This window comes from Terrapene carolina, unplaced genomic scaffold (genome assembly GCF_002925995.2).
Source record: "Terrapene carolina triunguis isolate 2854851 unplaced genomic scaffold, T_m_triunguis-2.0 Scaffold211, whole genome shotgun sequence".
Lineage (NCBI taxonomy): Eukaryota > Metazoa > Chordata > Testudines > Emydidae > Terrapene > Terrapene triunguis.
Window position 1 is genome coordinate 40,632,510 of NW_020664562.1, and position 26,188 is coordinate 40,658,697.

Here is a 26,188-nt window from a genome sequence, read left to right on the forward strand (position 1 = left end):
TGGAAATATTCTACGGCAAATGCAGGAAAAACTAATTTTCCTCAAAACAAGTTTATTTGTATGTAATTTGTGTGTATGCACAAAACCTGAAAGTTAAGCTTACAAGTATTAAGGCCATGTTTTCCAATTCCAGTGTTTAGGCCCCAAAGTAAATGGCCTGATTTTCAGGAAAACACCTACAAAATTAACTTCAATTCTCAGCCCTCTGTAAATCAGTTTGTTCAGATGCCTAATTACTACAGCTAGTGGAAATATTTTTCCCGAAAAAATAATTTTTTGATTAAGGGTTTGTAAAACCACAAACCTCGAAACAAAATAAAACAACAAAAGTTTAGTTATCGGAATCTGAAAATGTTTTGTTTTTCATTAACTGATGTTGTTGTTGTTGTTGAAAGTTGAAAATAATGTAGGAAAAATTTCAATTAATTTTTTTCATGGGGAAAAAATTATACATTTGTGGACCAGTTCTACTAGTTGCAGATATAGATGTCCAACTTTCGGTACCGAGCTTTGAAAACTGAGCCCCGAAGGCTTGTTTAGATATCTGTGTGCTGATTTTAATTTGAAAATTTGGCCCATAATCTAAGGTGCAGTGCACAGGTGGCTGTTGCTCTCACTCTGGGGTAGGGAGTGGGGAGTGACACTGTGGTATGTTCCAAAGGGGAATGACTTCCATGTCTGGAGTGAAATTTTGAACCCTCTGAAGTCAATGGCAAAACTCCCATTGACTTCAATGGGGCTGGGATTTCACCCCTTAGAGATCAGGCTTCAAAACCTGTCTTGGCTCTGAGAGAGAAAAGCAATTTGGTGACCTCCACGAAGGCAAGCCATCATACAGTCTAGTACAATTAATAGTCTCTGTTCAAGGGTCTGTTCAAAGCCTATTGAAGTCATTGGACTTTATATCAAGCCCTAAAAGGACTGTGTGGAGAAGTCTGCTCTTTCCAGTGGTGTTACAGACTCTTAGTTTATTGAAGAGTTTCCATCAAATGAAGGAGAGGCCTGGTAGTGGTTCAGTATGTTTCATAAGAGGGTTTCAAAAGTTGCCAGACATATAATCGTGAAAAATAAATTTGATAGGTCGAGCACAAAGTAACGGATTGTATTTCTTTTATTGGCCTCGCATATATAGGAAGAGAGTCCAGGGGTAAGGACATTAACCTGGGATATGAGAGATCTTGGTTTGATTCCTTGTTCTACCATAGATTTCCTATGTGATCTGGGGCAAGTCATTTTGTGTCAGGTCGCATCTGTAAAATGGGCGTAATGGTACTTCCTTATTTCACAGGTGTGTTGAGTAGAGCTTGGTGTGAAATGGTATACCAATCCTGCGAGAATTTTTGAGATTTCAAAAACTTTTCCTGTTCTGAATTGGGGCAAAAAGATGAACACTCAAAATTTTTCACAAACTGAAAACCTTCCCTCCCCTGCCCCCCTCCCCCCCAAAAAAAATTGGAATGGGCCAATTGAAAAGTTTTGTTTCAATAATTTTAAAATGTTTCATTTTTGCTTCAATCTTTTAAAATGTTATAAATTTTATTTTAGCTTAAATTTTGAAACAAAAAGTCATTTCGTCCTGATAAATGGAACATTTTTTGCTTTAGAAAATTTTGATATGAGACATTTTGAAAATCCCAAAACTTTTTTTTCAAAATGGGAAATTCTTTGAAATCAATTATTTCCCATGAACAGTTTCAATTTAAACAAATTCCTGACCATCTGTAGTTGTGAGGATAAATATCATGCCTGTATTTCAAAGCATAGATTAATAAGCTTGATGAATGTATAAAACAAAATGTTATTCTGATTTTTCTTCCTTAAAAGATCCCTGGATATTTGGGACCCTTTCTGGCATCCTTGTCAGAGAAAGAGTTCAGCGATTCACTTCATCTTGTCCTTCTCCATAGTGAAGCAGCAGACTGAGGAGTGCTCAGTTTGGTATTGATACTCCACATATTTGAAATGGCCTTGGGTATGTTCCCAGAGCATCATGTGTGTATTTTTAAAATGTTTATAGATGCTGTAAACATTGAACGGTTACAAAATGGCAGAGTCCCTGCTTTCTGCCTGGATTTCCTCTGGGGCTCACCTGTTCAGAGTGTGCAAAACTTTCTCCTCTATGAGGGAAACATCGCTAACCTTTCATCCCTGACTTTCAAGTTATGGAGCCCTGGGGCAATGGAGATTTATGACAATCCCTCCCCCCAAATGTCGCAATGTAACATCAGAAGTTTGACGGTACTCGACTGTACTTAATAATATTCAGGGCTGGCCTTTGGTCAAACAGCTCTCTGGAGGAGCCAGAGTTTGGAGCTTCCCAGAGTACAGAAGGCTGCCATCAGGAAGCAAGGGACAGGCTACACCACTTGACCTATTGAGGCCACTTCCAGCCCTACATTTCTATGATTCTCAGTTATTTGATGCATTTAACCACCTTTTTGTCTCATGGAATCTCCATCACAGTTGGCTGTGATTAATCAGATTTATTTGGTGTTCAAATTAATTGAACAAATAACTTTTAAAATTTTTTACACTCTGGGGACTGAGCAATATTAGTCAAAATTTGAGTCATGATAAACCAGAGGAGGCAAATGGTATTGTTTCTTTTTCCTTTCTGGATAAAGATGGAAGCACTTACACCAACAGTGAGTACCAGTGTTTGTGCAACCTTTACTCTTGTTGGTGGGTACTTACTCATGTGACTAATCCTATTGATGACAATGGGATTACCCAGCGAGTAAGTGTTCACCATCATGAGTAAGGGTTGTACAACTGGGCCCTGTAAATTTACGACACAAGTACTTATGCATGCAATTTTGACATTTCCTTTCTGCAAACTATAAGTCAGAAGAACATGATCACTTGAATGTCTGTGCAATGCAAACACAAAAAGAGAGGGTGACAGCAGTTGAAGGAAATTCATTTTAAACAAATTTAAAATATTTTCTTGCAAAATTTTTTTGTATTATTCACCTATGCACTCATAATAGGATTGAAAATTTTCTGTTCATTCTTGCCTGTTAATTTAGGAATTATAAGGCTTAATTGGCTCCTATGGTTGTAATGGAAAGCAGTGTAAAAATTAAAAATAACTACCGAGTTTTGAGAGATCTTCTTCCAGCAAAGGAGAACCACACAATGCTACTTGTGCACCATCCGTAGCCTGTGATTCTGGAAAAGGACATAACTCATATGTAGACATAGGCAGGACTTTTCATTCAAGTACCATAATAAATGTTTGTTTAAAGTAAAGATAAAAAACCCTACGTGCTTGATGCTAAGACAAGCCTGTTCATGCCTAATAAATTGGAGAAATTGCTCAAGAATACTTCATCCGTATGAAAACATGAGCCCTGTACTGCTGCCAAGAGAAGTGAGACCTGTGGTCTCATGCTGTGTAAAGTGATGGTCACACAAATTAGCGTTTCCTGGGTATGGCTCTCTCTCGAACACAATTTTCCTGAAATGTGAAAACATTCTAGGGAAATTACTAGATATTATTTACTTTTTTCAGCCAAATATTCCCTATTTGGGTACGTTCACCTTTTTGCATAGCTGTTTAGCTTACCAAGCCCCAAAATGGAGCCTGAGGTACCATCTTTAGATAATCTGAGCAGCAGAGCAACATCACACCACTTCCTCCATTTAAAATTCAAGGGAGATGTGGGGTCAGGGAGGGATAAAGCATGGGCAGGAAGCCTTGTTGGCAGCAGTCTTGTGGTGGGTGCTGTACAAACATATAAAGACATTCTGTGCCATCCCCAAGAGTTTCCAGATTAAAAAAAATAGGCTCATCTCCTTGCTCACACCCCAACTGATCACTAATTTGTCCAGGAACTAACTGACCTTTCTATCAAGCCACTTCACTCATATTCTTTTCAATGCCTCGTTTCCCTCCCCTCCCTTGTTAGTGTTGCTGCTGCTTTAGTGGCAGCCTGACAAAGTTTTCTACCTCCCAAAGGTTTTTGGCCTCACCCCTGGGAGATGGCCATGGCTGGACCCAAGGAGGTAGCGTGGGATAATGGTACTGGATCTGAGACACACACTGGCCTCCCAGGGCTGGATAGGGGAGCAGCTTCCTGACATTTCTGGTTTTTTTTCTGACCAGCTCAGAAAAAGAACAACCCTCCATTGCACTGATCTGAGTGTAGTGTTATGTAAAATACATCCTCTGGAGCTAGTAGCCGCTGTGCAAGATAGAGACATGGCTAAGTGCAAAGAGGAACAGGAATTTCAGCTCACAGATTATAGTTGTACAATGCCAGTTGTGAAGTGATGTGCCTTTAGTTTATTCACCTGGTGTCCCATTTCGTGTCTTCCTGCAGGTTTGGAAGTTGATGAGAATAAGGTCATTTCCAGTGTAGCATTAGAAGCAGAAGACAAAGATTCCCCCAGGGATAAACTCCATTACATCATCAACAATGTGCAAAAATTAGGGAACCTAAAGTTAAAGGTGCTGACATCTTTCAGTGTCCATCTATTTTTAACTTGTAAGCATGCAGCGTTCCCACTTAATTCTGAACACAGTATTCGCACACCTGAAGTGGTCCACACTTAACCTCTTGCATGGTTTGCCTTTATTGATAACATAAATAGTAACAATAAAACATAAACCACAGCCAAAATTCTCCTGATTTTGGTTAGTCCTAGGGGTTCACCCTGTAGTACCTCTCTTTCTCTTTCCCAAATTTCCTTTGCCTCAGAAATAAAAGGATTTCAGTGTCTACCCTTTTTGAATTAAAGCTAATAGGACCCACCCGATCTGACATAAACATGAGCCAGTAGACATAACCCTACATCACTGTGCAGAGTCTTTTTAGCATCTGACATTAGGATAAGTCAGCAGAAAAATGTCACCTCTCTATACTGAGTCCTAGAAACTGACACTTTGCTCCCTGACTCTTTGAACCATCTCTTGTAATGAAACATTATAACTGACTTTTATATTGGTTCACTAAGCCACTATGCTGTCTTCTTCCTTTTATAATTAAGCAACTTGAGAAATCCATTGGGGTCAATAAATTTTGAGAACGCTTATATAAAACAGAATATAAATTGGATAGTCTTGCCATCAGAAGCCAGTAAAAGTCAATACCTTTATGTGGCACCTCTACAAATGGCATTATGTCATTGCAAAATATTAGTAAGAAATTGTAAGGTTTTTATGCAGGGCTATAAAATGTAATGAGTCTCACATAATTTACTAATATAAATGCGTATGTGTGGAGGGAGTGAGGGAGTGATTTTAAAAGTAGAATTCCAGCTTTTTGTCATCTTGTGTGCATGAGGAAATCTAGGTCATAGAAATATATTACAGTGTATTTCAGCATTGTTTGTTTTGCTTTGCTTGCTGGGAATGCCCAAAAAATCGTTTCAGGAGTCAGGTGGTCATGCTTGACAATTTTTCAGTAAAAATAGCAAAATGGTAAGAAAATGGAAAATGTTATGGTGCTAGTTAGGATGGCTATATTAGTTCTTGGCTATGGTATAGCGCTTTAGCTGTCTGCTGATGCCTGCTCGATGAAGCAAAAATGTTGTAGATTTTTAAAAAAAACAAGGTGCTATATTTCAGTGCTCAAAGTTTGCTTTTTTTTAAAAATGTATATATAATTATATGACCAATCTTTTGAGTCGTTAATTTTATAAGGGGATCATCTGAATGAGGTTTTATGTTACAGTTCTGAATGCTTGAGTTGTGACAAAGTTAAACATGATCTGTGAAGTTGGGGAAATAAGTTCATTGCTTCTTCACTGTTCAGTCTCATGGACATAAGCAAACATGTTTGCTAATAAAAATGTAGAGTAGGGATTGAGCCTTCTAAATAAAAAGCCCAAGTTCTCTGGGAGATGGTTTAAATGACAAGCTCAGCTTTTTGTCCTGTCTGATAATACCGGTCAATAATGACAGCAAGCTGATCAAAACTGGAGGAGGAAAGGGTATGATAGACCGTATTCATTAAATATCCATGCTAGACATTATATAGGAGCAAGAGTAAATATTCAATAGTGAGACTGTTTAACCAAATCAAAACTCTTTTCAGGTGCCACAACTGTTCATTATTACGTGTATGAATGAACGGTCCTTTCAGTCCAACAACAGCTTCATTAATATTCTTAACTTCTTACCAGATTCAGAGCTAAAGAGTTAGAAGTTCTAAAAGATGGCAAACAATCAAATTGCCCAATTTTTGTGGGTTTTGGAAGCGTGACTTTGTAGGACTGTAAACGGGGCTGTGGCTTCAATGAAAGTAATATATATATAATTAAGGATCTTCACAGGTCCTAATATTCAGATTTGGAACCCAACATATTTGGGTGTTTTCAGCATTGCTACCTCCTCTGATGTGTGCGAAGTCTTCCGTGGGCAGGTGAGATGCAGTGCAGGAGCTTGCTGGCTGGGATGATGCTGAGGGAATAGCGTGATGGTCACTGTGTAGGGTAAGTTATTAGCCATAAAGATTAGGATAATAATAAATGCATCCAAAATTAACTTGTGCCTCTGCGTTTCAAAAGACTAACAAGTATGGTGGCAACATTGAACTTGAAGAAGAATACCGTTGAGTTCAAAGTGCCTGCTGTGATTGCTGCCGGCCTAGGTGGACTCCTAACCCTCTTCTGCCCTCCCATCCTCATCACCATAGCAACACCCTCACATTCCGACAAGTTCTTGCTACCCCAGTCTCTCCCTCCCTTTTCCCTGGCAGACTCCAGACACTTGGAAGATATTCTTCTCTAGGCTCCTCCAAGAGGTAAGTGACCTACTGTAACTCTCCTCCCAGCAGACTCCCAGCACCCCACAGCCCTGTCCTACTCTGTAGCTCTTGACAAACATAGAGTGCTCAGTTAGGGGCAACATTCACCTGAATCTTTTAAAGTATTTGTCTTTGGGAAAGGGTCTGGGGTGAATTTTGATCATGTTCTTACTCTAGAAGTCAGTTCATAAAGGTGAAAGCTATTTCTAGTACTGTGGACATAAATGGTTGTAGATGCTACAGGTTTGTGCAGGGTTGTACATAATGCCTCTTTGCGATAGCCAAGACAATTATGAATGTACCCTAGGGTGTGAAGCTGCTGTTTGTGGTGTCTAGACTTGTGATTACTGAAATTGAATTAAACTGGAGGAAATTAGGCTGGAAGGAGAGCGGGCTCCTGGAGGGAGGGAGTGGGGAGAATGGAAAAGACAAAAAAACTATAGTACTCATCCTAACAACTCTGTACACCCCCTGAACAGCAAAAGCCCCCACATGTCATCCTGATGTTTGGAAGAAGACTATTTTGCTGCTGTTTGTTTTTTGTTTTGTTTTGTTTTTTTAAAGTGAGCTGCAAAGAAGCCATAATGGCACTTTTTACCATGCCCTATAAAAGCAGTGCATGCATACCAGAGGCTGCCAGTCTGAAAAGGCCAAACTGACTAAACATCCTCAGCAACTCCCTGCCCATCCTGCCTCCACCTGGGCCTTTTGAATTAGTTGCTTTAGAGATAACAAGACTTTGCGGTCGGTGATAGGTCCCAGCTGAACTAGTCTAACTCTAGATAGAATTATTCTGGCAAAGAGTTCGAAAACATAATCCAGTATCGAGACAGAGTTTGGGATGGAGTGGAAGGGACACCGAACCACTGATGGGAAAAGGCTATTGATAGTGGACTAGTCTATCTCTTGCTCTGGGCAACCCTTTTCTGGTTCCTCTCTTCTATTTCTTTAGTTGTCTTTTTCTAATATCTTCTCATCATGATATCTAAGTGCTTAGTGCCTCCCCTTTGGCAGAACACCTGCTTCTGGCCAGCTAGCAAGTACAAATAGAAACACCTGAGTGTCAGCTATGAACATTACAGTGTGCTACAATGGACCCATCTGCAGTGTTTGGCACATGCCGGGGATTTTTATATGTGACTGGCTGGGAAGTAGGATACCAGAGAGAGACAGAGGGGGGTGTGAGCGTCCGCTGGGCAGACAGAAAACATTGTTTTGGTAAGGGTGCCAACTAGGGTTAGGTGGGACAGTCTGGATTTCTCCCAAATAAAAATTTCTAGGTTGATTTTAGAAAGGCAGGAGGTAGGTTTCCAGAAGAACAAGCTTAGGTGTGAACATTAGTAGTTGTTTCATTTCTTTAGAGACTAAAGCTAGTACCCCTAATAATACTTCCCTCAAAAGGCTTATTGTACGTTACTCCATTGCATGTACCATGTCTTGTGGATTGGCCCATGTGTTAGCTGTGGAAAAGGCGCCCCAGTGGGTTTTTCTTTTTTTATTTGTGGGTACAGATCCAACCATTTCATTCTGTTTTTCAGGCCATGTCATGCTGGACCACTCTGTATCCTGGAATGAATTTCATTCAAGAGGATGTGGACATGAGCCTCCTCTGGTATTTCCATACTAACATCCTGGGTCTAAAGAGTTATGATCGTTTTCAGTTTTATGTGACAGATGGGGAGAACAGCTGCCCACCGGAAAGCTTCTACATCTCCATTAGAAATGTGGGCAAAGGTAGGAAATGAGCCTACAGCAATCATGGGAAGGTTTAGCCCAATATATCCAGTTCACCTAAGTGAAAACTGCAGCGTGTTAAAAAGAAAGGAAATGCTCCTTTTCCCTTTATGTGGCACTGATGTATTTTAAAATGCATGGGCGAAGTTTGTAGTTCATTTCCTCTGAAGAGGCCAGCTCCTCCCGGCATTCTGATGAACAAACTCATTAGAATAAAATCCATTATGCGCATAACTAATGACACAAGTTGACAAATCTGTTGACAATTATGGCCACATCCCTCATGCGTTTACTCATAACTCATTGAAGTGGCCAAGAGAAGGGAGTTCAGTCCAGAAGTCTTACAGCTCACCAGCTCCAAGCGCAGTGGTCTGAGATTATTTCCCCATTGGATTATAAAACTGTCATTAGTGAAGGTAACTCTCAAGGTCCGGGGCACAAGACCGTGAGCCGTTCTCGGGAGACCTAAAATCTCTTTGTAGGCAGGGTGGGGGTATTCCTGGGCTCTTATTCTTCTAGCTGGGTGGAAAAAAAATCACACAAGGTCTGTTCCAAGTACTATCGCATGTCCTTTAGAAATGAATAGAAATCAAATTGAGACACCAGTGTACTCAGAGTGTTAAATTTTACTAAATTCTTGCCAGGCGGCTGTAATTTATTGAATGTAGGTTTTGTGAAATAGTGCTCCAGTCAGTGAGAAATTGGCACAAGAGAAGTGGAGGCAGCTAATTCTCAGGGGGTCCTTGTTGGCAAAAACCCTCTATTGAGTCCTCATGCTACTTGTGCTCATAACTGCCGAAAAACCAGGAGTGCCATCTGCAAACTGTGATTCATAAACACTCTGTCAGTCTGCCATGTACCCTGACATCATGAAATAACAAGAAGCAGCATTGTAATAAAGAGAGGAGGTTTGCAGTCGACCAATTAAATGCATCTAATTTATTTCTGTTACAGCTGAGGCTTTATTTATTAGTAAACAGCTGCATTTGTTACACTTTTTTTTTTAAACTAGGCGTGTGCCAACTGGCACTTTTGATAATCCATTAATCCTAAATAATCATCTGGGTACTTCATGGATGCTGGAAAAAAGGAGAGAAAAGGTTATTAAAAGTTAAAATGTAACCTTGCAAGTAGGATGGAGGGTACTATCCTGCAGTTGGCCTGCATGAGTTACAGTGACGTAAAGTTAGCAGGGCAACTTGTGTGCTAAGTATACACCCTCATGCACCCGCCTTGGCAGTCAACTACAAGGGAGGTAAACCCCATGCAGGATCTGACCCTATGAATTTTAAACATAGCCTGTATGTGAAGAAGGAGCATTTTGCCTGCTGGTTTCCCTTCCCTCCCCCTTTCTTAATGCTAACTTGATTCTCAGCATCACTAAGAATCCGCTAATTGGTTGTCAAAGTCTAATTAGCTGACATTACAAAAAGTGTGTGTGTATATGTATATATATATAGATATGTGTGTGTGTGTGTGTGTGTATATATATATATAGAGAGAGAGAGAGAGATTTGCCTTTTATAATTGGAGCTGAAAACCCAACCTTTCCCCCATCTCCCCCGGTGTGTGTTAATTGAGTTCTAGGACTTTTCAGTGTATTTTTAATGTTCTCTCCTTTTCAGTGCCCTGGAAAGCTTGGCAGTTAATGAGACAATAATATGTGCAATCAAGGAAAAATGTGGTACAAAATAGGCAAAGGCTTGTGCAATTGGGGGTGGTGACTGGAGTGTGTGTGTAGGGGAGGGAGTGGGTCTCTCTAAATTGGGGTCACAAAACTAGTACAAATCCATGAATTTCCCCCTTGTATGCGTTTTCCACCCCACCTCCACTTCCCAAGTGGGAATAATACTTGTAAAGAACTGTTTTACTATCTAAAAGGGGTGCCCTTGTGACAAGTGTTTGATGCAGGAGTAACTGGATGAAATTCTTTGGTTTGTGTTATACAGAAGGTCACACTAGATGAACTGATGTACCCTTCTGGTCTTAAAATCTATGAATCCATTAAGACTCTCTTCCATCACCCTATCCTTCTAATATACGTGCTGATACTGTGCTCATCACCATGGTATCTGAGCACCTTCCAGCAGTGCCTTATGCATCATGACTAACATCTGCCATGTGTTGTTTGTTCCCTCATCCTCTTCCCGGGGGAGAAGTGTATGCAGTGAAGTGTCTTGTTTTGGTAGGGTTTTTAAAATATACGTGTTGCAGTGTATTTTTTAAAAGGCATTGCTCCTAAAAAGAGGTGGGCGCACATAGGTGTCCTGTACGTGACACACGATACATTTACTTTTTCAGCCATATTGTCCTCTTTTCCACCTTCTCTCTTCCTCCCCGGCACCATTCCCTCTGTACCTGCTTTTAAACTGTCCCCTCTGCTCCTCTTGTCATCCTAACTTCTCTGTTCCTTCTACTGCAAACCCACCAATGTTCTATTTCAAGTAGAACGTTCAAGTCCACGATGTTTGAGCAAGTTCATAACAAAAGGCACACAAATCTCCCTGATCCTGGCAGAGAGAGAGAGAGAGAGAGAGAGAATGCACAGTGGCCATTTAAACCTAATGGAACTTTCAAGAAGCTGCCTGCAAAAACGCTGAGGGCTGAGAATGCCCAAGTCAGAGAGGTTGGGCAATATTGCCAGTCTTGGGAGTCCAACTGTGTTTTTTCTCTAGGTTATTGGATATGGAAATGATTTATCATTTAAAAAAAAAAACATAGTAGGGCCAAATTCTGCCATCAAATAAAAATGACTTCACTAGAGATCTGATGCTAGAATTTGTAACCCGTCTCAATTTGTATCCTATGTATATTGAAATATAAGAAAAAAGTGATAAGAACAGTAGTTGATTGGACTACCAGAAGATAACTGACATCTTTCTGTATTAATCTGATTTTAACATATTATTCTAATTCCAGGTGCTACAGTATTATGCTGCAAAGATGGGGTTTTTTTTTAAATAAATTACTAGATGATGTGCAATGACCAAGCTATTCAAACATAGGTGCTTAAAATGAGTCACCTAGGCTCTGCTTCAGCATGTCCTGAAGTTAACGTGACATACATGTGTGTTTTAAGAGCTTTGTTGAATCTGGGCCCTAATTCCATAGTTAGAGACTAACTAGATGGCCTAATCTTCAAAGGTGCTAGGTACCTGCGGCTTTTATAAATTCCACTACAAGTGTGGACACTCAACATCTCAGACTTCATTCCTAGGGCCTTGTCTGCACTGACACTTTTTGGGACGTCTCCCACCATTGCACAACTCAGGTGCAACTTCACTGGTACTAGCAATGGTATGGGCGCTACCCTCGACCAGCTGCTGGCGTTCTTAGCACCGCATTATCTAGCACGACTCTGAGAATGGTTTGATAACTTGATATTGTTGGTCTAAACAGATCCATGACAGCAAGGGAAAGATTCCCCAAAACTGCCAGTTAGACACAACTTAAGCATCTCAAGTTGGGCATCTCAGTGTAAAGACTACTCTTGAGAACTTGGCCCCAAACCTTTCTGCCTTATTTTTCCCCTTCTGTAAAATGGGGATAATAATACTTGCGCACCTTGCTGGTGTTTTGTGATGATCAATTCAATAGCGTTTGAAAAATACTATATACATTTTGCAAAGAAAACTAAATTCCTTAATTTGTTTTAAGATATAAATATGAGTGGCTAAATCCTCAGCTTGTGTAAATTGCCATAGCTGCATGGCCTTCAAGTGAGCAACAACAATTTACACAAGTTGAGGCTCTGGCTTGCTACAGCTGAGTATCTGCATAATCTTATATTTGTAACCTCTGTGCTCCATCCCCTCTATTTCCCTGCACCCCATAATGTTCGTTCCTCTCATTTGTTTAGTCTTGTCTTTTATTTAGATAGAAGCTCTTTAGAGCAGGGGATGTGCCTGTCTTTGTTAATGTAATGCTTAGCACACTGTGGGCCCCAGAAATGTAAGAAATAGTAACAACACTAGAATGAACACACAACCCTTCAGTGGCTGGCAGCCTTCTGTCACCACAGGCTTGGATGTATTTTTTTAAACATTGCCATTGGGTTACAGAGTTACCTTGGGTAACTTCACCTCCCCGTGCCTCACTTTCCCATCTCTAAAATGGGGAAATTGATGCTGATCTTGGAAAGTGCTTTGAAGTATATTGATGACGCTAGCTATGCTGACCCTACCTACAGTGTAGACACTACCTATGCCGATAGGAGGGATTCTCCCATTGGCGTAGGTAATACACGTCCCTGAAAGGCTGGCTTAACTATGCTGCTCACCCCTGACTGATGTAGGTAAACCGACCTAATTGTCTAATGTCTAACAAGCCATAGGGGCTTATCCCTCAAATTTTCAAGGTGCCCTTATGCTGAGTGTTGTGATCACAGTGGACTGAAGTCAGTTACATTTTGGGGACAGGGGAAAAATTGTTTTATAGGCCCACTCAAAAATGCTAAGGCCTTGTGTAGTTGCCACAAAGCCTGATTAAGGGGGAGCACAGAGGCTGTATCTCCTGAGTTTCAGGCAAGCTCCCTGACTTCTGGACCATCCTTCCCCTGCCAGCTTTGTTCCTCTCTCCTTGACTTTGATGTTTCCTCCCACACGCCTTGATCTCTTTTGGAAATAGCCTGGAAATGGCTCCCAGACTTCAGATGAGCCTTATGAATGTAGTAATACTCTTTCCTAGAGGCAACATATAACTGGAAACCCCCCACCTCTCTTTAAAACACAACTTTAATGACTTGACTTCTGCCAAATGTTCCAAGTCCTGCATTTTCAAGTATGTGTTCCAAGGAAGAGTTTTGTGGTGGTGTTTATTTCTTTTTAATTTCCCCAAAAATTGCTTTCAAGTGTTGGTTACATTCACTTTATAAAGGCAAAATAACTAATTGTGTTTATACTGTGGTTAACCATGAATAAATTCCTAAGCAATTAGTCACCTGCTTAATGCACGAAATATAGTAGATGCAGTGCATCCTAGTGTCCCATTGGTTTCAGTGGCATACCAGTACAGCACAGCAGATGCAGTGGGAAGCCAGCAATGATGGTTTTCATGGTTAATAGCCATGAAACATTTTGGGTAAGATTGAACCATCAAACTGGTTTTGAAAGCAGTGCCGCAAACTTGGTGCAGAACAGAGTTTGCAGCAGGAGTAAAAAAAAATACATATTTAAAATTTACCATCCCCAATATTGCTAACTGACTTACATGAATAATAGGAGCTCTGTTGTACATGAAAGTCAACTGGCAACATTATAAGAAGGTAAGAGGCATGAAAACTGCTGGCTCAATGCTACAAACACCCTGCTTGTCCGTTATCATCAACATGTTAATCTGCAGCAGTGCATTAGGAAATCGGCATGGCATTTTTTCTTTTTATATATACTATCAAATGTAGTTTCTCTTTGCTTCAGCCTTTGACTTCCTCATGGTGATATGAAGATCACTCATCCTAAGCCCTGGGATAGTCCAAGATGTCATTCTCCACTTTTGTCCCATTGTTGTCACCCAGCTCATTGTGTTGTAATTTTAATACTTTCATTTTTTATAACCTAGGAGAGTTAAGAGTGGATACAATAGAACTGTATCAGAGGGCTGCGAACTGGCAAATTATTTCTACTTCTGATCCTAGTTGTCCAACTCCTCGTGGTTTTAATGTATTTTGGCTGCTGTTTTGTAAATGGGAGAGAATTGTGTTGATCTTCCTGTGCCGCTGTGATTTTAAAAAATAAATCTAATGGATATGGAACCTCTGTTGCCGAGATTACAGCATCACATAGCGCTATCAGCTTTAAATGCAATGTTGTGCTTAGTGCTTAGTTCATTAAGGCATTTTGTCAATCGGCTCATTTGGGCCTATTAACTTAATTGTTCTTTGTGAACAAATGGGTCATTCTCTCTCCATAAAGAGAAAACCTCAAAGCCAGTTTAAATATTTTGGGGAACTCCCGTACATGCAAAACTATGCATGCATATGTACACACACACACTGAGTGGAATCTCCATATTGTTTGGATCAGATTGGAAATTAAAAATCAGAAGGAGGAATGTTTTGTTTTTAAAACAAATGCTTCTAGATCTGTATGGTTGTACTCTTGCAAATGTCTTGTGCGCACCTAAGTTAAAGTTTCTTTGTGCTATAAAAGATAGTAATTTAACTGAGGAAAATCCAAAACCTGGCAAGCTAAAACAAAAAATCCTTTCCCAAGCTGTTTTGATAAAGTTCTCTTTGTTAAATCCCCTACAGTGTTTTGTGGTTCATTTCCCCGACCTCTCCCTCTTTGTACAAAAAGCTGATTTCCGCCCCCTCCTCCCCGTGGAATGTAAAAGGATTATCCCCCCTTTTAATTTCTCTTCCTGAGATTTTTTTTATTATTATTTTTTTTAGGGGACATTGTTCTACTCACCAAACCTGTAACTTTAACAGAGGGTGACAGGGTAACCTTGACGACAGATGTTCTTATGGCAACAGATGGCACTAGCAAACCCGAGAAGCTGCTGTATGCCGTCTCTGTGCCACCTGTGCACGGTCAGATTGAGTACATCAATTATCCCGGCATGCCCATTTCCAGTTACAGCCAGTTGGATGTGGTAGCCCAGAAGGTCTGCTACGTTCATGACAATAGCCATGAGGCTAGTAAGGATTCATTCAGGTGAGAAGGCTTCCCGGTTACTCTCCAATGTATTTAAAGACCTTGAGTAGGCTAAGGGTTAAATTTGCTTCTCATTTACTCCCTACACCATGCAATAAGTGCAGTATTTAATGACCGATATGGTAGTAGCGAAGAGACTGCTACAATAATATTGTGGTATATTATCATCAGTACAGTCATGACATATTTTTATTATTGAAGTCATGTGTCCAAAGGCAATAGGAGACATGCATGCTTAGTATTGAGGGATACCTGGCTAGATGTTCATAATCAATTAGCAGGTGAAATCAAAATATGTTAGTACATTTAAGAGGGGTTTTTTCCCCCTGCCCTTTCCAAGATCTCAGGTGGCGGGGCAAGGAAAATAATCTATTCCCCATCTGAAAAGGTTGCTCTCTGGTCAGTTTCTTCCTCCTGAAGAAAGAAAAAATGGTAACATTGTCTGAAATTATCGGTAGAACTTAATCCAGATGGTGGTGTCGTTTCTAAGAAAAAGCATATGTTGGCTATTATGATACTTAAATATAATGGTTTTATATTCCTCCAGTGGGTAAAAAAGGCACACAACAGGGCTGTTTTTTTATCCTATGAATGGAGTGGGGGAGGCAGGAGATTTTATCTTCCAGAATGGTGTGTTTCCCAAAAGATGTGGCAAATTCAATTGATAAGAACCTGCTGTGAAAACCATACTCCAGTGGAATGTAAATTTCTGAGCAACTCTGCCCAGTAACAGGGCAGAGACTTGATTTACTGCCCACTCTGAAATATCATTTTATATATTCTTCTGGGCTTTTTAAACATGTTTTTCTTTCCGATCTGCTTTAAAAGTTATTTACGCTCCCTTTGCAGCAAAATGGGTACTATAGCTAATTTTATCCTTACTATGATTAACTAGGAATAATTTCCTAAGAAATGAGTCAAATTAACAAGGGGAAGAAGCAATCAATAAATCATGAAAGTGGTCTATTTCTAAGTGGGGTTAAAACCACCATTAAATAAATCATAGATTCTAAATTATGACCCACTTGGATATGAGAGAGAATCTCTTCCCCCCCCCCCCTTCAAAACTCTTGGAGATAGGGAAAATTAAAAAGTAGGTGCAAGCTTCTACAGCCCCTTTACACCATCCAGGAGGTGTAAAGGAGACGGAGCCACCTGCAGGAATCTTCCCCAGTATAAGCGGTTTCCATGGGCTGCTGTAATAATACCCAAAATGCTGCCCTGAGCTTGGGCTGTGGCAGGGAGGGAGGGGGTGTATTCACAGCTGCATGCTGGCTACTCTCAGCTCTGAAATGTCTGTTAAGGGGCTGTAACTGCCTAACATAGGTTGGAGTATCCATGGGGCCAATCTAATTTATGTTGGGGATCAGATCCAGAATATGGAGGGCACAAAAGTTGCTTAAAGTCCCTTTGCCTCCCCACTCATGTGCCTGCACCAAGCACAGGAACAGAGGGTATGTCTACACTGCAGTTAGACACTTGCAGCTGGCCTGTGCCAGCTGACTTAGGCTCATGGGGCTCGGGCTATGGGGCTGTTTAATTACAGTGTAGACGTTCGGGCTTTAGCTGGGACCCTCCCACCTTGCAGGGTCCTAGATCCTAGGCTCCAGTCCGACCCCTAATGTCTACACCGCAGTTAAACAGCTCCTTAGCCTGAACCCCTGAGTTTCTGAGCTTGAGTCAGCTGGCACAGGCCAGCCGTGGGTTTTTAATTGTAGTGTAGACGTACCCTGAGTGACTAGCCCTCTGGATCTAGGACCTGCCTGATTTTTATTACATTTTTTTCCTTTATATTGTTGCTTTGACTTTGCTGTCGCTCATGCTGGTATAACTCCATTCATTTCAATACAATGACTTCTGATTTGCACCAGGGGAAATGAGATCAGAATCAGGCCTACTGTGACTATTACCTAGTTTATATTCTATTTCTTCTGCCTTGCATCAAGTGTTGTCCCTTACCCCTTTGCAGAGTGAATGCAGAAAGCACACAAGGTGCAAGGTGTGACGCTGCACTCCATAATGTTTTATGGAAATATGCTTATGAGTGTGAATATAATGTAACTGGAATATGCTTTATGCAAAAGGTCTCTTGTAAGGTATCATTACAAATATCATAATCTACTGAGTGTGTTCATCCTAGTTGTATGTATGTATCATACTTGTATCTGAAGCTAGAAGTATAAATATAACTCTGAGGTCCTATTGTAATTTTGCAAAGTGTGGGCCATTGATGGTGGTTTAGAATCTTGATGGCTCCCATTGACTAGGACAATTGGTTGTAAATGGTCTGTTTACTTGCAAGCCTTCCTGGCTGCATGCAGGCCAGCCCTGGAAGAATGAAGGCTGGGGTCTCACAGAACATATGAACATGTCACCTGATACTGGAATCCATCTTAAACCTGGTGCTTTTCCATTTAGAAGGAGGGGCAGGGACCCAGAGAGATGAAAGATTCCCGCCTTGTGCAAAAGCTGTAAAAGGGGGTGGAACAGAACATAGTGGGTCCCAGTCATGAGAAAGTCCCTGCTTTTCACCTAAGATGCCTGCTGGAACTAACAAGGACTGTACCAGGGGAAAGGATTGGGCCCAGACTAGGAAGGAGTCTAGTCTGTGAAAGAAGCTTATTACCTGTAAACAAAAACAACAAGGAGTCCTTGTGGCACCTTAGAGACTAACAAATTTATTTCTTAATGTATTAGACTTAGACTTGCGTGTTTTGTTTTATTTTGCTTGGTGACTTACTTTGTTCTGTCTGTTATTACTTGAAACCACTTAAATCCTACTTTTTATACAATATATGGAGATATACCTATCTCATAGAGCTGGAAGGGACCTTGAAAGGTCATTGAGTCCAGCCTCCTGCCTTCACTAGCAGGACCAAGTACTGATTTTGCCCCAGATCCCTAAGTGGCCCCCTTAAGGATTGAACTCTCAACCCTGGGTTTAGCAGGCCAATGCTCAAACCACTGAGCTATCCCTCCCCCTAAAATCACTTTTGTTTATTAGTAAACCCAGAGTAAGTGATTAATACCTGGGGGAGCAAACAGTTGTGCGTCTCTCTATCAGTGTTATAGAGGGTGAACAATTTATGAGTTTACCCTGTATAAGCTTTATACAGAGTAAAACAGATTTATTTGGGGTTTGGGAGCTGGGTGTCTGGGTGCTGGAGATAGGTTGGACCTGCTGAGTAGTTTTTGGTTAAAGTCTGCAGCTATGGGGGCGTGGGACCAGACCTGGGTTGTGTTGCAGCAGGCTAGTGTGTCTGGCTCTACAAGACAGGGTTCTGGAGTCCCAAGCTGGCAGGGAAAATGGGCTCTCAGGTAAATTCAGCACGTCAGGTGACAGTCCCAAGGCGATCTCTGTGGCTGAACCCGTCACACAAGGTAGTTGAGAATTCCAGCCCTGTTTCTTTTGGAAATGTTTTTTATTTAAGGCACGCTATCAGTAATGCAGAGGAGTTGTGCAAACACCATCCACTCTATGCAAATGTACAGAACCTTTTAACTAGCACTGCTAAAACATCTCAAAATTTAGAAATTTCAGCAAACTTTTTCTTCAAAATTTTGATGGGGAAAAGAGATCGAAAGGAGCATTCCATTTTCTAACCAGCTCTTCCTTTAACCTCATATTTGCAATTATTTTTATGAACTATTGTCCTCCCTAAAAACATCCATAAAATGGAACCAGTTCACTGGTGTCTGTGGGCCCAATTCCCTTGAGCTCACTTGAGCTATGTTTGCTTTTGCCCCTGAAGAATGGTTCCCCAATGTTTTGTATTCTAGGCCAAGGCTGTTAGCTGGTGTAAATCAATAGAACTGCATTTATTTCAGTTGTGCTAGGTCCATTTTACACTGGCTCTTTGGCTTTATAAAGAAAGTTCATAATGCTGCTGCTAAGAGTCTCCTTATTTTGTAATGTGCTTCTCTGTCCAGAGCATTGTGTGTGTTTGTGTGAGTGATTCTTTTGGATTCATTCAGTTTTTGGTTTGGTTTCCATGGAGTAAATCCTGGTCCCTCTTTTACAGGTGTGGAGTGCTTTCTGGCAGTGGAACTGGTATAGTTCCTCTGGACATGGTGTGTGTGTGTGTAATTAGAGGGGCTACACAAGGGATGCACACACGCTCCCCATGTGGCACAGAGCTCAGTTCCACATCTGCACCATCAGCAAGTAGGTGTTGTGATAGGCCAGGGGCCTCAGTCCTTCCTTTGAAAATTAAAATCTTTTGAAACTGTAAAGCCCTATGGGCTAAACTGTGCCTGTAGGCTCCGTGTTGAGCTAAGGTGCTGTGTGAGATGCTTTCCCCCTGCCGTCCCCCATGAAGGAGTAACCGTGCATGGCATTAGGACTCAGAGACACCCCAGGAATTGTGATTCCTTCTCTACTTCCCCCTTGCTCTAGGGCAGTGGTTCTTAACCTGGGATGCACGCACCCCCTGGGGGTGCAAGATGCCCTTTCTGGGGGTGCGAGACATGCCAGATTTTTTTAGAAGGTAAATCATCGAAAACACACATTTAGCACAGGCATGTAAGTACAACTACTTTGTTTCATCAAACCTATGTATGTATTAACATTATACATTTTTTAACGATTACTATAATATGCAAACAAAAATATATCTAGGTTTAAAGAACTGACCTACTTCAATGATTTTTGATAAGGGGTGCGAGAACATATTTTGATTTTTGATGAGGGGTGCGAGAACATATTTTGAGAACCAAAGGGGTGCAGGCTGCAGCAAAGGTTAAGAACCACTGCTCTAGGGAGAGTAGTAGTTTGTTTCCGGCCTGTACCAGCAGTGAATTCTGACAATCCCATGGTGCGTCAGCAGCAGTGGCCAGTGAGGAGAGGGATGGTAGAGGTAAGATTCCATCTCTCTCTCTGCCAGTTTTCCACCATCCTGTTCTGGGAGCAGCGGGGGAATGCAGCACCTACTTACTCCTACTCATGTCAGATGAAATCCTGGTCCTATTGAAGTCAACTTCAGTGGGGAAGGAATTAACCTCCGGAATCAAAGGCCATGTCTTGATGGGTAAACGGTGTTTTTTCCCCAATCATGTTAGCTCAACAAGGCCAGCTAACCTAACTTCAGATGTATTTACCTGCATTTAAATGGGGTTTCTTAATCACGTTAAGCTATCTTGAGCTAACATGATTGAAAAATATGCCCTTTTTTCCTACCCAGACATACCCAAAGTGTGGGTAGCTGATGCAGGGATGTGAGCAGAGTTCTTGCTTTGTGCTATGGGTATGTAGTGCATGTCACACTCTGGCTCCAGGTAGCTGCTAATTGTTATTGCTATACATTTTGTGTCACTTATGGAAATATTGCCCTGTTACACCCTTACCGTTATATGAACTGTGCTGTTATGGAATCGGCCAATCAGTGTTGGGCGAGATTACAGCATCGTTATTAGGAGTAGAGATTTCACCAGCCAGAGTTAGCAAGACTCACCACATTTAGCATAACACACAAGTAATATCTGGGCTCCTCCTATGTGCTAGTCACACACTCCTATTCACAAGCATGGCTTCAAATACCATAACTGCATTTATGACTCAAGTCTTCCTCTCTACTAAAGACCTGTTCTTCACCCCCTATCCTATTGTGCATCTTGGCCTGTCTTTTTGTCACCCACTCATGGATATTCAGCCAACAACTTCAAGCTCAACACTGCCAAAAATAAGCTTCTGATTTCCCTCTTCTTCCTCTCTCTCACCCTCATGAAGCTTTCTCCTTCTCTGCCATTTCTCTGTCACCATGGATACCACCACCATCCTCCCTATCATGCAAGCCTTCAATCGAGGCATCATTTTTGATTTGGCTCTTGACTCATGCTACCAGGTCATATCCAAGTCTCGGCACCTCTGCCTACATAACACTTCAAAGATTCAGCCTCTTTGTCTGTCCTGCCATGCCTCTTGTCCAAGTCCTGACCATCTCATGCCTTGACTAATGTAGTCTCCTCCTCTCTGGCCTGGAGGTCAGCCACATTGCCACTCCAAGTCCATTCAGAATGCCGCTGTATCTTCTTGATGTGTTGCTCTAACTGCATCAATTCCCTCTTTGTGTTCCTCTACTGAAAAAGCCTGATCACCTTATCTCTGCCTTTAGGATCCTTTTACTATTTGCCCCTGCCCTATCACTCATGTTTACTGTCTTATCACACCATTGACTCCCGCCTTTGCTCTGCTAGTGATTTAGCCTCAGTCGCCAGCCACTCCACTTCTCTCAAGCACCTTCACCCTCATACAGCCACCACCTTATCCTTGTTCAAATCCCTCCTTAAAACCTACTTCTGCTGCGACACCTACAAATCATTCCTGCCTGGCATTGGCTGGTCAAGTGGCGAGTCAGGACCTCTATTATTCTGCTAAACCCTCTCCCTTATGTTATCTCCTCTCCCTTCTTACCCGTGTCCTGTCCGTCTGTTTTGTTCACCTGCCCTGCCCTGTCTTTCATCTAGGCTATAAACTCTCTGGAGCAGGAGCCTTCATCTTTGCTATTTGTCTACTTGGCTCTGCTTGTCAGCACAATTGGGCCCTGACCCCTGACTGGGGTTCCTAAGCACTATTGTAACACAAATAAAGTAATGATAAATAGCCCTTGATCTACACGTATTAACAGTGAGCAGCCTAGAAATGACTCATCCAAAAACCGATTGCATTTAGAGAGACCTGACATTTTCCTATATCTGCTCAGACTACAGCTAATATTTAGGTTCCTTCTATTGAAGATAAAATCCAAATACTAGCCTGGAGTTGCACTGGTGGTATAGCATTGTCAGTTCCACATTCGCGGCTGGATTTGGCATCCCCTCAATAAATGGAGGCTGATCACACAAAAGAGATTATGTGCTAAGTACCTGTAGCAGAGGGCATCGTCTGTATGGCTCTTCCACCACTCTGCCATAGGTGATTTAAAACGGGCCCACTGGGTTATTGTGGGGAGGCCTGGGGGAGAGAGAGATGCCTGCTTTTCAAGAACGAAGGAGTTAAAAATCATTTTTTAAAAAAAACCCTGTGCCCTAAATTAATTTCTGCTGGTAATCTATATTGGGTTAAATAACTCCTCATTATTCTTCAACACAGCTGAGGCTTCTCAAAATGTTTATCTTGTTTTGTAACTGGTACCTTCTGGCATGTTCCAGTGCCAACTCGCCTAGCCCTTGCTATATTTCATTCTCACTATTTTTGGAATGGAGCTGCTGGTTCCAGGTGATTTAATAAATTGCTTCTTTTTTTTCCCTGTGTTCCTTTTAACTTACCCATCTGCTCAACACATGCGTAACTTGCAATCTGTCGGCAGTTTGCAGAAAGACAAACTGTCAGAGCTGCGTGCATTTGACAACTTTGTTCCCAATTAGATTAGTGGTAATTTTAACAGATTTCAGGGCAATCGAAAAAAGGGATGACATGTTATTAAAGCATCAATTTTGACAAACCCGAGCACATACAATTTCAGTGTAAATTATTTTAAATGCTTTAATTAAAGTGGTGAAAGATTTACCCTTTTAAGCAGGAAGTGACTGCAAGACAAATATAAAGGGAAAGTGGATAACAGAGTTTCCTAAATGGTTTATGCTGCGCATGGCAGTCCACCAGTCACCACCACCATAATCTATGACTGTAATGTTGGAGGCATAGTTAATTATTCATAGCCTCCTCTCTGTAGCAGATGTGATTAAGAACATGAAGTGCAGTATTTAGAGATCTAAGCACTACCTATGAAAATCTCAGCTCAAGCCTCTTTTAGATTAGAAGCTGTCAGAAAACGGCCTGGGAATCTAAAATGGTGGATATATTTGTAAATATCACCCATTTGCTCTTTGTTCTGCAACCCCTCCTGTAGTACAGATGCCCAAGCCCATGAGTGGAAGTGAGTGGTTATCTGGAGCAAGCATTGCTTTTCCTATACTTGAGGACATGTTACAGCCTTCGGAGCCCAGTAAAAGAATGCAACATATATTATTTAAACTGAATACAGCACTCAAAATTCATCAGTACCAGAGTGCTTATACCATATGTATAGTACACTTAACCATTTAAACAGTTTCATGAATTATGACACCAATCCAGCATTCTTCATGCAACAAACCTCCCATTGGCTTTACTAGATGATTTTCACAGTAAGGAGTGCAGGACCCATATGTTATCCAGCCATAGTGTGTTGTTGGACTAACTGATTTGTTCTACTAGAAGGAAATAATCCCTTAGTCGCATCATCTTGGTGGCTGGAAAATAATGTGCACACATTTAGCTGCACCCATGTGGATGCTCAAAACAGGGGGAGGGTTGGGAAGGGAACAAAGAGCCCTTGATATCTCCTTGCAGCTGCTATGCAGGATCCAGTCACAATTGCAGTCCTACCCTCTTGTCTGTACAGAGACGGCTCCCCACTAACACCCTGTCGGACACAGGCCTCTCCAAGGGAAACAAGAAGAGGTGAAATGGTGCAGCAGGCAGGGCTTTCCTAGGCACCAAGGATTTTTGGGTAAACAGGTTAAAGTTTTGGAGCAATGTGACTCCACATCACCCCAAACTGGGACTGTCCTTAAAGCCATAACTGAGTCCTTATATCCTAATTCTGCAAAGCCCTTAAGAACACACTTAAGTGTTTTGCTGAATCAGAGCCTAAGTCTTTGAGGAAGATCTCATTGTTGGACAGCGAAAAATACAAAAATAAAGAGCTGCATTCTTGTAGAATTCTGCATTGTTATTTGTGCCTCTTATTTTTCATTTAGATGTTCTTCAGCTTACAGACCTGGATAGTCCATTAAAAAACCTTACTTACATAATTACCAAGCACCCACACAGTATGGTCATCTCTGCATGACGGAGACTGTCTTGTATTGGGGCCAGTTTACACAGATGGTTATCAATAACATGGAAGCGTACTACAGACACAATGGATGTGCTGGGAAAATTGATAGATTTTCATTTGTAGCTACCGACAAAGTCAATCATGGTTTTCTGGTCAATGGGCAAATGAGAGAAAAGGCAATGGAATTTACAATATAGGTAACTATGGTTATTAAATGTAGCTATCTCCCTTCTGAAGCATCTCTTAAATAAAGAAGTATCTAATAAAAGACCACTAAGTTCTAACTAGAGCTGTGTTGTTAACAGATTTTTTTGGTTTGCAGGCAAGTCTGAAATTTAAAAAAACAGTTTGGGGTCAAATTGAAAATGAACCTTTTCGAGAATTGTGGCAAATCAAAATTCAGAAAAATCCTTCTTGGGTCAAACAAAAATTTTCATTTCAACAAAATCAAAGCATCTTGTTTTGATTTTGACCATTTTCAACCTTTTTGATTGTTTTTTAAAAAAATTAAAGAACATTTTGAAATGAACAGTCATTTCTAACCAAAAAAATGAAACATTTCATTTTGAAAATGTCAGAACAAATTGTTTCAGTATTTTTCAGGGTTTTTTTTCCAACTGAAATAATTTGTCAAAATAGACACAAATTTATGAAACATTTTTGTGTTGCCAAATCTGCATTTTTTGCCCCAAAAGGTTTCAGACAATTTTTTTTGCCCAGCTCTAGTTCTAACTATGAGGGAGGAACAAACCATTTGCTTTTTTTTTTTGCCTGCTTTTGGGAAAGCTTACCTCCTTGATACTATTATTTTTCATTTTGATATAGCTTTACACTTTTCAGTTCAAGCCAAGAATTGCTGAAAATCTTGTGTGTGAGAATGTTTCCATGAAAAATCTGGGCCAAAAGTGTAGGCTCAAGAGGCTCAGATATATTGAAAATCATGTGAATTTGAAGGTGCTTCTCTGAATACAATGGAACCATTAAAATATCTGAGAGCAAATCTCTATTAACTGCATCTGAAAGTACGTACCAAGCCCAGTGGGCCTCTTAACTGCAAAATACTGTAAACTGAAATAGCCAATGTTCATTAACTGATTAGTAATTAACAATGGTTATTTCTAGGGCATGACTTCAAAGGCTTATATAGAACAAAAACTAATTTGTGCTGTTTGCCAAAACTTGGAGCAAACAAATGTTATTTTTTTAAAAGTGATTTGATTTACTTATTTTATTGTTCATTTACCTCTGAGCCTCCTGATTTTGATTTACACTGCTGGCAAAGATAGTATGAAATGTTTCTTGTGGTATTTCTGACCCAACCAGGTACTGGAAATCTCACAAGACTATTTGATTTCTCTACCAAAACTGTTCAGATAAGCAAATCAGGAGTATGAACGCTTACCAGTGTGAAGCAAACAAAAGCTTTTAAGATTCACCCCTTGAGTGAACACTATCCATTGTTTTTCTGATACTCCACATTGTACAGTCTCATTTTGGTTGTTGGGTTTAGTGTGCAAGTGCTGGGTGGCATTGGTGGCCTGTGAGATATAGGACATCAGACTAGATGATCTGGCAGTCCCTTCTGGCCTTAAACTCTATGGCAACTGAGTTTTTCAGAAGAAACTACATCACTACATGGAGTTTGTTCCAAGCTATATAGATTAGTAATGGGCATACACTATAAAGTTCAGATCTGGATTTGAACTTTGCCGAAGTTTGGAGGTTATAAGATCTGGCCAGTCCTACATTTCTATGATCCTATGATTTAGGAGCAAAAGACCAATTAACTTTCATTGAAAATCCTTTGTCTCTTGATTGCTAGAGATATTCACCTTTATTCTCTGTAACCTAGAGTATCCTAATTTCCCTTCAGCGTCATTGGTATTTTCTGATCTTCTTGTAGATAACTTGGACAATTGACAGTAATGTCATCTGAGATTTGAGGTGCTGGATATTGAAAAATTATAGGTACTGTGAGGTATGTCTGGCTAACATTTCAGCAACAAATGAATTGTTTCTTGTTCCTTATCTCTCTCATTTTTATCAGTAATTCAGAATTCCATAACAACTGAAATGTGTATGATATAGAAAAGCAGAGTTCAACATTTTAGAGAGTGCTTGGGGGACCAGATTCCTAGCCAGTGTAAATCAATGTAGTTTCACTGACTTACTGGCAGGGCCGGCTCCAGCATTTCTGCCGCCCCAAGCAAAAAAAAAAAAAAAAAAAAAA

General features: G+C 40.8%; 1 pseudogene; it reads left to right on the forward strand.

Annotated features, from left to right (window-relative positions):
• LOC113407372 overlaps positions 1-26,188 on the forward strand; it is a 150,690-nt pseudogene that overhangs the window by 105,527 nt on the left and 18,975 nt on the right.